Source organism: Macrotis lagotis, chromosome 1, assembly GCF_037893015.1.
Source record: "Macrotis lagotis isolate mMagLag1 chromosome 1, bilby.v1.9.chrom.fasta, whole genome shotgun sequence".
In the NCBI taxonomy this organism is placed as follows: domain Eukaryota; kingdom Metazoa; phylum Chordata; class Mammalia; order Peramelemorphia; family Peramelidae; genus Macrotis; species Macrotis lagotis.
Genome location: NC_133658.1, coordinates 842,902,230 through 842,919,019, shown reverse-complemented (window position 1 = coordinate 842,919,019; position 16,790 = coordinate 842,902,230).

Here is a 16,790-nt window from a genome sequence, read left to right as displayed (position 1 = left end):
TTTCTATTCACTGTTTGTAAAAAGTGGTACCAATAAGAAGAGAGATTCAAATCCATCACTAATAATGGGAAAATTATCTACAGAACAGAACTAAATTTTAATCATTACCATGTTTAGCAATTATAAAGCATTTTAAGATTTGTAAAATGTTTCACAGATATTTTCTCATTTTCTTCACAATAAGCCTAGGAGACAGATACTACTATTCTCCTCATGAGGAAACTGCATCCACTAGAGATTAAAGTAACTTTTCCAGAATCACATGCCAAATTTTTGTTTGAGGCTGAATTTGAACTCAGGTTTTCTCAACTCCAGTTTCTTATGGCCCTTTGCTTCCTTAGCTTAATGACTTAATCAGATCAAATTGGTGTGATGCTCAAACCAACTGAACTGACCAGTCAAAAATTGTTGAGGGCCACTGAACCACAATTTGAGAGGATATTGTATAGGGGAGTCAGGAAATCTGGAATTAGGTTCTGTGTCTATTATTAGCTAACTGTGTGATTTATGACAAGTCACTTCTGGGTTTCAGTTTCCTTATCTGTAAAATGAAAAGACTGGACTAGGTTTTTAATGTTCCTTCTAGTTCTCAAACCTATGATTCTATTATTAATCTTTTGGTATTTAGTCATTTTCCAAGTATGTCTGACTTTGTGACTCCATTTGGGGTTTTCTTGACAAAAATACTAGGGTGGTTTGCAATTTCCTTCTCATTTTATAGATGAGGAAATTGAAGCAAACAGGTTCAAGGTCACTCAGCTAGTAAATATCTGAGACTGGATTTTGATCTCATGAAGATGAGTGTTCCTGATTTTAGCCCCAGCATTCTATACACTGTGCAACCCAGCTTCTCCCTAATTTTCTTGATTAATATTTTATTTTATTTTCCAATTACATGTTATGAAAATTTTTCCACATTCATCCACTTGCATCTTTATAAGTTGCACAATTTTCTTCCACCATCCCTTTCCCTTGAAGGGTTCAGTCTAGGAATACTGTTCATGTGCATTTGTGTTTGATGTTTACAAAAAGTTATTTTTTGTAAGAAGAATTAAGATTAAGGGAAAAAGAAAGAAAACCACAGCATAGGAAGGAAAAACATAAGAGAAAATTTTAAAAATCGAACACAGTGTTCATTCAGATTCTTTGGTTTTTTTGGTTTGGTTTGGTTTTTTATTCAACTGCATGTGGATAGCATTGTCCATAACAGACTTTCCCTGGCTGTATTAATTGCTGAGAGAAGCTGTATCCATCATAGCTTATCAACTCACAATGTTACTATTAATGTGTACAAAGTTCTCTTGGTTCTGTTCCCTTCACTCACCTTCATGTCTTACATTTCTTTTCATGCTTCTCCAGAATACAACCATTCATAGTTGTTTCATCTGGATGAGTTATGTGTACTAAAAATAAAGGAAGTAGGACTTTCCATGAAGATGGTGGAGAGAAGACAGGCATTGTGATAAGTGCTCTCTTTTTCCCCTCAGAAATAACATGAGAGAAACCTCTTAACAGAAAATTGATCAACAAAACCCAGAAAAAAACGCTAGAAGATCATCAAGAAGGTATGTCTCAGGGAACTGTGGAAGAACTGGGAGACAAGAGCAGAAGATCAGCACAGGAAAGCAGCTGGGTAAAGCCAGAGGGCCAGCCTCAGCCATAGAGACTTCAGTGAGTAGTCATGTAAGATCCCACTTTAGCTGTTGAGTCTTGTGTTGGGGGGAGGAGGGAGAGGAGCTATGGGAGGTTGAATTCCAGCATGTAGTCTCAGAGTGGAGATCAACCAGCTGGGCTGGAAACCCTGAGCTCCATACTTTCAGCCAAGCCCTTTGCCCAGAAAAAACCATAAACCACCACTCCCATCCCCTCAGGGCAACAGAGTTCACTCAAAACAAAGAGATTAACTCCCAGCCCAGGGCTCAAGGTCAACTCAGACCCTGCTACTGAGGAACTCACTCCAGAGAAAGCAACCAGCAGCTCCTACTGGCTGGCCCTTGAAATTACTAAGCCAAGTGAACAAAGCCTCTAGGTTCCTCAAAAGCAAACCTCTGAGAGCCAGCTCCAACCCACAACACAAGATGAAAAAAGGCCAGAGAAAAGGGAGACCCTATGGAGAAATACTTAGAAGGGACAGATTCTAACCCAGAGAGATCTAGTACTTCTGAGGAGAATATGAATTGGACTCCAGCCCAGAAGAACTTCCTTGAAGAAATCAGGAAGGAGTTTAAAAATGAATTGGAAAAATTGGGAAAAGAAATTCAAGAGAAAATTAACACATCACAAGAGAAAATTAACATCATGCAACAAGAAAACAAGTCCTTGGAAAATACAATTGGACAAATACAAAATGAGAATAACTCAATCAGATCTTCAATTGGGCAAATGAAAAAAGAAAATCATTCTCTCAAATCCTCAACTGAGAAATGCAAAAAAGAAAATGATTTTCTCAAATACTCAATTGGGCAAATTCAAAAGGGAAATGATTCTCTCAAAACTACATTTGGGCAAATAGAAAAGTCCTTCAAAAATAGAATGCACCAACTGGAAAAGGAGTTGCAAAAGATAAAGGTAGAAAAATCTTCTCTAAAAAGAAGAATGGAATCAGCAGAAACTAATGACTTTATGAGACAACAAGATTGTGTTAAACAAAACCAAAAGGTCAAAAAAATAGAAAAAAATAGAAAATGACTCATCAGCAAAATCACTGATGTGGAGAACAGAGCAAGATGGGAGAATCCTAGAATTATCAGCCTTCCTGAAAACATTGAAGAGAATAAAAACCTGGGCTTAATATTACAGAATTTAGTGATGGAAAATTGCCCTGATATCATGGAACCAGAGGGTAAAATAGATACTGAAAGAATACATCCATCTGTTCTGGAAAGAAATCCTAAAACGAATACAGTAAGGAATGTTGTGGACACATTCCAGGACTATCATATAAAAGAAAAAATCCTACAAACAGCCAGAAAGAAAAAATTTAAATACAAAGCAGCCACAGTAAGAATTATGCAGGATCTGGCTGCAGCAACATTAAGGGATCAAGGTGCAGGGGTTCAGCCTCTGTGGAGTCCTTGGAACCTGACAGGAGGGATAGATTCAGCAAAATGAGTTGAGTCAATAAGTGGGTAAAGGCAGGAGCAGGTTGACTGACTGTCAGCTGCTTGGATTTATTTTTTTAGTCTCAGAATCATATCAAACAAAAATCATTTCCTTGGTTACAAAAGTGTACAATTTTCATGATTAATCATATAGCTCATATGGTTACAAGTTTGATCATGTAGTAGTTACAAGTATGATTATCAATCATGTAGTTAATTTTCTTGTCCCTGCTTAGACTGTGATGACCTCAACCTGCCTGTTGCCTAGTTTGTTGCTGCATAGTAAAGTTATTAATTAAACAGAACTTTCCTTATAATAATCTTTGATATAATTTGTTTAATGGAATGCTTTTATGTTTTTGTGCCACTTATGTAATGTTTTTCGATATGCTCCCTTGACAACCTATAGTGAGGGTAGTTATGTTTGTCCACCTGTCCATTGACTCCTTCAATAACCAATTTTCCTTTCAGCCCTTGTTGGTAGAAGCTATGGTTTCTATGATTTTTTATTCTTTCTCAATAAACTAAGGCTGTTAGAGTTCACATATATTGATTACCTATACTAACTATTCTCTCATCATCTTTATCATATATTCCTGTGTATGAAAAGGGGGGCAAAACTGTTAATTTCCCTGGAATTCTATCTGACGCATCTTGTATCTGGTTTCCCTGTGTATATTCTGACATCTCCCTGGAACTCCCAGTGCTGTGTCTTCCAAAGATTTCATAAAGCTGAAGCCTTTTGTATGTCTCAGGGAGGGGCAGTCCTATTAAATTTGGACAGAGTTCACAATCTGTTTTATTCAAGGAATTTCTCTGAAATCCTTCCTTTATAGTCATTCCACTATTAGGATGAGTAAGTTTTGCAATCAATAATAGACCTATAAATATTGGTATGCATGAAATTCCTATATATATATATATATATTGAAGAAGGAAATGTTGTTCCATCAGGCAGTGTGACTGCCTTGAGCCTTCTTGCTGTGACTGTGTCAAACATCTTAGAAACCCTGGCTCCCAACATCGAGGGGCTTGGAATGAGATATTCCAAAGAGCAAGGAAGCTTGGAATGCAGCCAAGAATCCACTACTGGGAAAACCTGAGCCAACTCTTCCAGGGAAAAAAGATGAACATTTAATGAAATAGGAGACTCCAAAAATTTCATGATGAAAAGACCAGAGCTAAATAGAAAACTGGGACATCAAATAGGAGGCTCAAGAAACACATGAAAAGGTTGGGAAAAAATCCCTGCTATACAGTAAGATGAAACTGGCTATATACCCACTTGGAAGAAAGAATCTCATAACTCTTGGGAATAAAAACTCTATTAGAAAATTCTCTAATACATAGCCAGAAGTGATGGACACTCATAACTTTTCTGTGACTTGGATAGAAAGATTTAAAACAATACCTCCTTAAAAAGGGGGGCAGTAAGGAGAAGGGAGGTTGGAGGGAGACTGAATGGGGAAAATCTCATTACTACAAGAGGTACAAAAGACCTATTGTAATTGAGGGAAAGAAGGGAGGAGATAAGAACCACCTGAATCTTCATCTCATCAGACTTAGCTTAAAGTTAATTTAGACACATTTAATCAAGTTCAGTAACTTAACTAAACTTTCAAGCATTAAAAGGGGAAAAGGGGAGGGGGGGACAGGGAGTGAGAGAAAAAGGGGAACTAACAGAAGGAAGGGAAGAAGGGGAAGAAGGGAAAGGGGAAAGAAAGAGGAGGGGGGTTGATATAAGAGGGCAAGCACACTGAAGGTGGCTGTATTCAGAAACAAAACACTGGGGAATATGGATAAAGGGGGAAAAATGGGGAAAATACAAACAGAAGGAAGATAGCATGGAGGGCAATAAAGAGTTAGTAATTATAGCTTTGAATGTGAATGGGTTGAACTCTCCCTTAAAATGTAAGCAAATAGCAGGGCGGATTAAAAAATAGAATCCTGAAACATGCTGTTTACAAGAAACTCATCTGAAGCAGAGAGATACGTGTAAAGTAAAGGTAAAAGGTTAGAGCAAAATATATTTTCCTTCAGCTGAAGTGACAAAGGCAGGGTAGCAATCCTTATCTCAGACAAAGAAGCTGCAAAATAGATAGCATTGAAAGAGATAAGGAAGGAAACTATATCCTCCTAAAAAGTACCATGACAATAAAGTAACTTCAATACTAAATATGTGTGCACCCAATGGGACAGCATCCAGATTAGTAAAGGACAAGTTGAAAGAGCTACAGAAAGACATAGACAGCAAAACTCTCCTAGTGGAAGACTACAAGCTCCTGCTCTCATATTTAGATAAATCAAATTGTAAAATAAATAAGAAAGAAGTTAAGGAGGTAAATAGATTGTTAGAAAACCTAGATCTGATAGACCTATGGAGGAAATTGAATGGAGAAAGAAAGGAATATACTGTTTTCCTCCAGTATATGGCACTTACACAAAAACTGACCATGCACTAGCAAATAAAAACCTAACGATCAATTGCAGAAAGTCAGAAATAGTGAATACATCTTTCTCAAATCATAATGCAATAAAAATCATATGCAATACTGGGCCAGGGAGATATAGACCCAGAACTAATTGGAAACTAAATAACCTCATTTTAAAGAGTGAATGGATCAAGTAACAAATTATAGAAAGAATTAATTATTTCATCCTAGAAAATGACAATAATAATAATAATAATAATAATAATAATAATAATAATAATAATAATGATAATAATACAACATACCAAAACATATGGGATACACTCAAGGTGGCTGTCAGGACATATTATATATTTAAATGCTTACATGAATAAGTTAGAGAAAGAAAAAATCAATGAACTAAATATGCAGCTAAAAACATTAGAGAAAGAACAAATTAAAACCTCCAATTAAATACCAAATTAGAAATTCTAAAATTTAAAGGAGAAATTAATAAAATTGAAAGCAAGAAAACTATTGAATTAATGAATGAAAACAAAAGCCAGTCAATTTATTTTTTATTTTTATTTTTTTAGATTTTTCAAGGCAATAGAGTTAGGTGGCTTGTACAAGGTCACACAGCTAGGTAATTATTAAGTGTTTGAGGTCGAATTTGAACCCAGGTACTCCTGACTCCAAGGCCAGTGCTCTATTCACTGCACCACCTAGCCACCCCAGGTCAATGTAATTTAAAAAAAGAAGAAAACTAAATTGCTAGTATCATAAATGAAAAAGGTGAACTCACCACCAATGAGGAAGAAATTAAGGTAATAATTTGAAATTATTTTGTCCAACTGTATGACAATAAATTTGACAATCTAAGTGAAATCGATGAATCTTTACAAAAATATAAATTGCCCAGATCAAAGAGGAAATTAAAAATATAAATAACCCTATCCCAGAAAAAGAAATTCAACAAGCCATTATTAAATTCCCTAAGAAAAAAATCTCCAGGGCCAGATGGATTCACAAGTGAATGCTATCAAACATTTAAGGAACAACTGGTTCCAATACTATATAAACTATTTGGAAAAATAGGTGAGGACTGAACTCTTTCAAACTCTTTCTATGACACCTATATGGTGCTGATACGTAATCCAGGAAGAGTTAAAACAGACAAAATTATAGACCTATCTCCCTGATGAATATAGATAGAAAAATCTTAAATAAAATCTTAGCAAAATCTTAGCAAGTTATCACTAGGATAATACATAATACATTATGATTAGGTAGGATTTATCCCAGGAATGCAGGGTTGGTTCAATATTAGGGAAATTGTTAGTATAATTAATTATATCAACAACATGCCTATAAGAAATCATATGACCATATCAATAGATGCTGAAAAAGCTTTTGACAAAATACAGCACCCATTCCTAATAAAAACACTAGAGAGTGTAGGAATAAATGGTTTGTTCCTTAGAATCTATCTAAAACCACCAACAAGCATTATAGGCAATGGGGATAGGCTTGAGGCATTCCCAATAAAATCAGGGATGAAACAAGAATGTCCATTATCACCACCACTATTCAATATTGTATTAAAAATGAAATGTTAACCTCAGCAATAAGAGAAAAAAAAGAAATTGAAGGAATTAGAATAGGGAAGGAGTAGAAAAAACTCTCACTCTTTGCAGATGACATGATGGTATACCTAGAGAATCCCAAAATGTCATTTAAAAAACCACTTGAAATAATTAACAACTTTAACAAAGTAGCAGGATATAAAATAAACCCTCATAAATCCTCTCTCTCTCTCTCTCTCTCTCTCTCTCTCTCTGTATATATATATATATATATATATATATATATATATATATATATATATATATATCAAGATACAGCAGAAGAAGCTAGAAAGAGAAATCCCATTTAAAATAACCTCAGACAAAATAAAATACCTGGGAGTCTACCTGCCAAGGCAGACTCAAAAACTTTTTGAAAACAATTACAAAACACTTCTCACACAAATAAAATCAGATTTAAATATCTGGGCAAATATCAACTGTTCATGGATAGGTCAGAGCTAATATAATAAAAATGATAATTTTACCAACATTAACTACTTGTTTAGTGCCCTACCAATCAAAATTCCAAAAAATTACTTCAATGGGTTAGAAAAAGTTGTAAATAAACTTATATGGAGAAATAGAAAGTCAAAAATTTCCAGGGATTCAATAAAAAAAAAGTCTAAAAGAAGGTAACTTAGCCTTACCAGATCTAAAATTATATTATAAAACATCAGTCCTTAAAACAGTCTGGTATTGGCTAAGAAACAGAGTGATAGATCAGTGGAATAGATGGTACAACAGCAGGAAATGATTATAGTAATCTGCTGTTTGATTTACCCAAAACTCTCTCTTTGATAAAAATTGTTGGTAAAATTGGAAGTTAGTATGGAAGAAATTTAGATTAGACCAATACCTCACACCCTATACCAAGATAAGTTCCAAATGGATCCAGGATTTAGACATAAAAGAGAATATTATAAGAAAACTAGGAGATCAAGGAATAGTTCACCTGTCAGATCTATGGAAAGGGAAGCAGTTTATGACCAAGGAAGAGACAGAGAACATCATTCAAAACAAACTAGATAATTTTGATTACATTAAATTAAAAAGCTTTTATACAGACAAAACCACTGTAGCCAAGATCAAAATGAAATGTAGTAAATTGGGGAACATTTTTTTGCAACTGGTATTTTTGACAAAGGAGTCATTTCTAAAATATACAGAGAACTGAGTCAAATTTTCAAAAAAATCAAGCCATTGCCCAATTGACAAAGGATATGCAATTGCAATTGACAAATGAGGAAATCAAAGCAATCCATTGTCATATAAAAAATTGTTCCAAATCATTACTTATTAAAGAAATGCAAATTAAAGGATCTCTGAGATACCACCTCAAACCTCTCAGACTGTCCAATATGACCAAAAAGGACAATGATCAATGTTGGAAGGGATGTGGGAAATCTGGGACACTAATACATTGTTAGTAGAACTCTGAACTCATCCAGCCTTTCTGGAGAGCAATTTGGAATTATGCCCAAAGGGCAACAAAAATATCCTTTGACCCAGCAATACCACTACTGAGTCTATACCCTGAAGAGATTATGAAAAAGGGTAAAAACATCACTTGTACAAAAATATTTATAGCAGCCCTGTTTGTGGTGGCAAAGAACTGGAAATTAAGTGAATGTCCTTCAGTTGGGGAATGGCTCAAAAAACTGTGGTATATGTATGCCATAGAACACTATTATTCTATTAGAAACCAGGAGAGATGGGAATTCAAGGAAGCTTGGAAGGATTTGCATGAACTGATGCTGAGTAAGAAGAGCCAAACCAGAAAAACATTTTATACCCTAACAGCATCATGGGGGTGATGATCAACCTTGATGGATTTGTTCAATCCTTCAGTGCAACAACCAGGGACAGTCTTGGTCTATCTACAATGGAGAATACCATCTGTATCCAGAGAAAGAATTATGGACTTTGAACAAAGATCAAAAACTATTACCTTCAAATTAGAAAAAAAAGTTATATTATTATGTAATTTTACTATCTCATACTTTATTTTTCTTCCTTAAGGATATGATTTCTCTGTCATCACATTCAACTGAGATCAATGTATAACATGGAACCAATGTAAAGACTAACAGAATGCCTTCTGTGCGGAGTGGGAGGAGGGAAGCAAGAATGGGGGGGGGATTGTAAAACTCAAAATAAATAAAATCTTTCTTAAAAAAATAAAAAATAAAGGGAGCATTTAATTCCTAAGTGCTAAGTTTTATATAATCCACACTTGGAAATCAAGGCTCTTGAAAACTCACATTGGTACACTGCCCCCCCCCCCATGTTCTATACTCTACTTATTATTAGTGTGTTGTAAAAGTCTTAGTATAATTTTAAAACTGCTCTAAGGAAAGAATGAATATGTCTGAAAGGGGCCAAAGAATTCTGCTCAGTGTAGAATGTGAGGAGCTTACTTGGAGACCTGTTGCCTCTCCTTGCCTGAAGGCTTATAGGGGCAAAGCCTAGATGGCAGAGAAAAGGCAGGGATTCTACTGAACCCTCCAAAATTGCCCTCCAAAAAACTTTGAAATAATGCCTCAAACTGAATTCTGAAGGAGCTAAATCCAGAAAACAGTGGGTATTTCTAAAACAGGACAACTTAGAAAATCTCCAGGAAAAGTTCATCTCACTGGGGTGAGAATGGAACACAGGTCAGTGTAGGCAATACCCCAGTAAGATGGCAGCCAGTCTTGGAGGTTGACTAAATTGGTAGCATCTTCTGGAGCTCTAAGCCCACACAGAGTAAAGAGGTCAGACAACTGATCAGAAGGATAATATAGTCATTCCTTGGATGATATTAGGGTGTAAGACTCTGTCGCATTGTCATATGTGGATTTAGCTTGTAGTCCTGGGTGTCAGTCCCAGGAGAAGGAGGAACACAAGAGCCTGCAGTCACAGGAGAAGAGCATCCTTGATCACAGTTTGATGGCAGAAAAGGCTGTTTATGATTTCTCACAGACCAAAGCACAGGCCAGGAGACTCTATCCTATCCTTCCTTAGATCTTATAACTCTGGAAGAAGTTAAAGCTTATATTCCCCTATAGTAGCTCTGAAAACAGCTGCACAAAAATTTCTGAAGCATAAGAAAATGTTCCCCTCCCCCTCTGCACCTAAGGAGCAGAGTCCATCTGTAGCAGAAAGTTAAATGTACAGAAATAGGCTAGAAAATGAGCAAACAACAACAAAAACCAAGTCAAATGTGCTACATTAAAAGTCTCAATTAAAAATGTAATAAATTAATCTCAGATCTGAAAAAAATACCTTCAAATAACTCCAAAAGTAATTTAAAAATCAATTAAGAGAATAAAAACAAGATGGTGGAGAGAAGCCAGGAGCTTCCCTAAGCTCTCCTGGACTTCCCTTAGAAACATTGTTAATCAAGTCTCTAAATGGATTATGGACAAAAGAAGAGATTAGAGCATTTTCCAGCTTTAAGATATCTGTAAAAGAATTCACAAAAGTTCAGTTTCACTAGGGTGGAGGAAGAACATGGTCCAGCACAAGGAGTAAAGTGCAGTGTAGGGAGCTGAGACCAATGCATATGGGATACAGAGTCAGCCAGCCTGAGACTCCCAACCATGGTAGAGATCTGTGGCAGAGGTCGCTGGATCCTGACTCAGTAGACCAATGGCACAGCAGGTCCACAGCATAGCAGGCCTGCTGGGGAGTGGGACTTCAAGAAATCCCATGCACCCTATTCAGCTAATGTAACTGGACTGGACACCCTTGCCCCATCAACAAGCCACTAGCATTCCTAAAGTAGAAAATCTGTGAGGAGGTACTTCCCCCAACATAAGAAGCTTGGGACAATACTCCTATTGCCTGGGACCAGAGTCCAAAATGCGTAAAAAAAGTCAGAGCAAAACCATGTTGACAGAACGGTACTTTGAAGGTAAGGAAGAGGACAGCAGAAAAAGTATGGCATGTGAAGCCCCAGAAAAGAATATGAATTGTTCTCTAGCCCAAGACTTCTTGAAAGAGCTCAAAAAGGACTTAAAAATCAGGTTGAAAAACTGGCAAAAGAAATAAAAGAAATATCCTTCCTTGTAAAAGGAAGAAAAAGAACTGACTGAAGAAAGCATCCTTTAAGAATACAACTGGGCAAATGGTCAAAGAAAAGAAGTTTTAAAAAATAAAATTGATCAAATAGAAAAGGAGATGCAAATCCTAACTGGAGAAAATAATTCCTTGAAAAATGGAATTGGGCAAGCAGATGCTAATGACTCTAAGGGACAGCAAGAATCAGTGAAATGAATTTTTTTAAAAATGAATAAAATAGAAGAAAATGCAAAATACTTCATTGGGGAAAAAAAGCAACTAATCTGGATAATAAATCTGGAAGAGATAATGTAAGAATTTTTACTACCTGAAAACCATGATCAAAAAAAAGAGCCTGGATAACATATTTCAAGAAATTATCAAGGAAAACTGCCCAGATATCCTAGAACCAGAGAGTAAAATAGTCATTGAAAGAATCCATTGATCACCTCCTGAAAGGGATCCCAAAATGAAAATGGAAAGAAATATTGTAGCCAAATTCCAGAATTATCAGATAGAAGATAAGAAACAATCCAAATACCAAGGAGTCACAGTCAGGATTACACAGGATTTTGTAGCATCAACATTAAAGGATTGAAGGACGTAAAATATGATATTCCAGAGAGTAAAGGAGGATGAATTACCATGAAAAATCAACTACCCATCAAAATTGAGCATGCTCTTTCAGGGGAAAAGATGGATATTTAATTAAATAGGTGACTTTCAAATTTTCCTGATGAAAAAACTAGAGGTGAACAGAAAATTCAATCTCCAAATATAAATTTCAAGAGATACACATACAAAAGGTAAACTAGAAAAGAAAAAGAATGTTCTTCAATAAGATTGAACTGATTAAATCCCTACATGAGAGAAAGATAGACATAACTCTTGAGAACTGTAATTCTTTTAGAGGGAGTATATTAGGCTGAAAGTATGTACATAAGTTGATTTGAAAGGGATAATATCAAAAAATTAGAATAATTTTTTTTAAAAAGGGGATTGTGCTGGGACAGGAGGAAGGGGTGAGGCAGAATGGGGTAAATTACATCACATGAAGAGGTACAAAGGACCTATTATAGTAAAAGAAAAGAAGGGAATGGAATGAGAGTTGTTTAACTCTTACTTTCAGTAATTTGGCTAAAAGAAGGAATCATACATACACTCAGGTTTGGAAACTTGTCTTATCCTTCAGGCATTAGGAGGGAAATGGGAGGGGGGAAGATAGGAGGAGTTGTAAAAGAGAGAGAAGGAATGATGGGAAAAGGAAAAGACAAAAGGGGAAAGAAAAGAGAAGGGGATGAAAGAAGGGATATCAGATTGAGGGACGGTGGTATTCAGAAGCAAAACACTGGTCAGGGGGAATATAGGGTGAAAGGAGAAAGAAAAATACAAATGAAAGGGAGATATTATAGAATATGATAAAGAGTATATAATAAGGTGGCTAGGTGGCACAGTGGATAAAGCACGGGCCCTGGAGTCAGGAGAACCTGGGTTCAAATCTGGTCTCAAACTCTTAATTACCTAGCTGTGTGGCCTTGGGCAAGCCACTTAATCCCATTTTCCTTGCAAAAAAACTAAAAAAGAGTATACAATATAAATAAAATAATAGGAATAATATTAATTATAATATTAATAAACAATATTAATATAAATAACTATGTGAATGGAATGAACTTGCCCATTTCCATTTTAGGAAGCAGATAGCAGAATGGATTGAAAACCAGAATCCTATGATGTGTTGTTTATAAGAAACACATTTGAAGCAGAAAAATACTCACAGAGAAAATGTAAAAGGCTTGAGCAGATGATAATTTGCTTCATTGAAGTGAACAAAGTAGTAGTAGCAATCCTTATCAGACAAAGCAAAAGCAATAGATAACAAAGGAATAAGGAAGTAAACAATTTCTTGCTGAAAGGTACATAGATAATGAATCAGAATCACTACCAAACATATGTGTACCAAGTGGTATAACATTCAGATTCTTAGAGGAGAAGCTTAATGAGTTACAGGAAAACACAGAGAGAAAAACTATACTAGTAGGTGACCTCAAGCTCCTTCTCTTAGAATTGGAAAACTCTAAGCACAAAATAAACAGGAAAAAAGTTAAGTATATGAATAGAATTTTAGAAAGATATGATAGAACTTTGAAGAAAAATGAATAGGACTAGAAAGGAATATGCATTCTTCTCTGTAGTACTTGGCACTTAAAAATTGACCTTTGTATAGTTCATTAAAACCTCACAATCAAATACTAAAAGGCAGGAATAATAAATACATCCTCTTCAAATAATGATGCAATAAAATCACATGTAATAAAGGATTGGGGTGTAAGGTATGTTAAAGGAAGACTAGTTTCTCTGGTGCAAGAACTGCTGAGCCCTTTACAGGGATGTTTTGCATGTTTGATGTCCAACTAAGCCTCCCAATTCTCACCTGTGACTCCAAGAAGCTACATCACACACAGAGGCCACACCTGGGTAAACCATTTCAACAGGTGGGCTAAATCAAGTTGAGGAAAACTGAGGGAGTCTCAAACTCATCGGTGAGTTGTGGGGAGGTGTCTATCCCCAAGCAGGTGAAGTCTTCTACTGGGGAAATGAGCAGATGAAAACACTTCATTCCAATGGTCATGAAGGCAGCTGAAGTAGGCTCTGTGGAGCACCTAAAGCTTGGTTAGACATCATAATTGTCAAGGTCATTCACTGCATCTACAGCCATCACCAGCTGACTTGAGTCTGTCTTGCCACTGGATTATGATGACTTTGGAAGAGAGTGAGGTTGATGACTTCATGCAACTCTATTTCACTTAAATCCAATTCATGCAAGCATCAAAAGACATCACTCATATTACTTTATCATTCCCCAAAATCCAGAGGCGACAGGCAAGTGATGAAGCAGCAGGTGCAGATACACTGAACATAGGAGGCCCAGGCCATTGGTTTCATTTCTCCACTGAAAGAAAGAATGGGATTTGGCAGACTCTGGGTGACTGAGAAGCCTTTAATAAGGACTGAACTGCTCAACTCCTGGTATGAAGAAGGGACTAGAAAAGGTGCTCTAAAATTTGTCTGTTTACACATGATCAACCTTAGCGGACTTGCTCATTCCATCAATTCAATAGTCAGAAACAATTTTAGAGTACCTACAAAGGATAATACCATCTGTATCCAGAGAAAGAACTGTGGAGTTTAAACAAAGATCAAAGTCTATTATCTTCACTTTAATAAAAGAGTTGTCTTATATGCGTCATAATTTTGCTATCCAATATTTTATTTTCTCCTCAAGGATATGATTTCTTTCTCAACACATTCAATTTCAATCAATGCACAGCATGGAAACAGTGTAAAGATTATCAGACTGCCTTCTATGAGGAGATGGAGGAGGGAAGGAAGGGTAGGAGAAAATTGTAAAATTCAAAACCTTACAAAAATGATAGGTAGAAACTATTATTGTATATAATTGGAAAACAAATAAAATATTAATACAAAAATTGTCTGCTTACCTAACCCTAGCCTGATTACCTCAACAGGTGGGGATCCCACAGTATGGTCGATACAAAAAAAAATCTAAAAGAATTTCTTCAAAGAAACTTTCACTAATCATCAGTGCATGGAACTTGGCATACTCATAGTCAACACTAGATTGAATAGACCTGAGAGACTAACAGCTCTTGTTGCTAGATAACTCAGCAGGCATCACATCCAAATAGCAACTCTGAGTGAAACAAGCCTGGGAAATGAAGACCAGCTTACTGAAGTTAGAGCTGGATACTCATTTTTCTTGAGTGGTTGCTATGAATGGGAGGGCTATGAAGCTGGGGTAGGTTTTGAAATCAAAACTAAATTATTCAACAAGCTTGAGTGCCTACAAAAAGGAGTGAATGTCAGGCTCATGACAATGAGATTATCACTTTCAGGAAAATAACTTGTCACCATCAACAGTGCCTATGCTCTCACCATGACTAAACCTGATGATGTTAAAAAGTAAAATTATGCAGACCTGGAGATCCTTATTATCAATGTACCAAAAGAGGATAAACTCATAATTCTGGATGACTTTAATACAAGAGTAGGTTCAGATAACCAGACATGGTAGTGAGACCATGGGAAGAATAGAGTTGGAAACAACAACAGCAATGGTCAACTATTACTGAAGACTTGTGCATTTTTTTTTGACTTTCTCATAACAAACATTGTCTTCCATTTACTTAAATGCAATAAAATTACCTGGATGTACCCTCATAGTAAGCACTGGCATATAATAAACTATGTGATTGAAGGAGAAGAGACAGATAGGATGTGAGAGTGACAAAAGCAATGTGTGGTGCACAGTGCTGGACTGATCACAGCCTCATCATCTCCAAGCTAAATATTCACATATTCACATTCAACCAAAGCAGTTGATAAATGATAACTAGAGGAATTAATGTCAAGAGATTAGTGTCTCTAAACAGGAACAGTTTGTTGCTAACTTGGAGGAAAACTGATCCAACAAACAGTTGGCAATATACAAAAAATGGGCAGACAAAATGGAGCAGACAAAGAATGGGCAATTTTCAGAGATCTGGTGACACAGTACTACATTTGCTCATCTGGGTCAGAACACTCACAAACATCAAGACTGATGTTTGAAGAAAATGATGTGGAAATACATGAGTTGCAAAATGAAAAACAAGAACTCCACAGGGTTTACCAGAAGAATTATTCATTAATTTCTGTGAAGGCAACATTTAATTCCATCAAAAATATAGTACAAAGACAACTTAGAGAGGTGCAAAACTATTGGCTCAGTAAGATGGCAGATAAAATTCAGTTTTATTCAGATAGTAACAAACCAAAGTTCTTTTTATGATGCCCCAAAAGCTATTTATGTACCAAAGACCTGTGGTGCATCTCAACTACTCAGTGTTGATGGATCCACATTGATTAATAGTAGGCACATGATCCTAGAGAGATGGACTGAACAGTTCCATAATGTTCTTAATGGGAGAATCTTCAATCAGTGCAGAAGACCATTTACCTTAAGTTGAAGTCAATCAGTCCCTAGCTGAAGTTTCAACTGAAGAAGAGGTTTTGAATGCCATTTATCCTTTCAAGGGGCAAAGCATCTGGAGAAGTCTATTGCTCATTCAAAAACTGATTGAAATTTTCTAGGTTATTTGGCATGAAGAGGTTATCCCCCGGGAATTCAAGGATACCTCCATCATCCATCTCTATAAAGGTAAAGGGAATATATTGCAGATCACATTCTTGCTAGAGTCCTTTTCAATAGACTGATCCTTCACCTGTAAGATGGTCACCTCCCTAGGAGCCACTTCAGGAAGTGATTCCAGTGACTGCAGGAAGGATTGAGGAACAGTCAATATGGTGTTTGCTGCCTGACAACTCCAAGATAAAATCTAGGAACAGAACAAAGGTTTGTGTACAATGTGACCAAAGCCTTTATTACCATCAGTCATGAGGGTTTATGATCTAAAGGTTTACAGAGCCTTTGTGCTGACCTCATTGCAGTATGCCTGTGAAACCAGTTCCATGCTATAGTTGAACATACTGTAATTTGTCTCAAACATAGTGATATCATTTTGATCTTCTTCAATAACAAAGGTCAA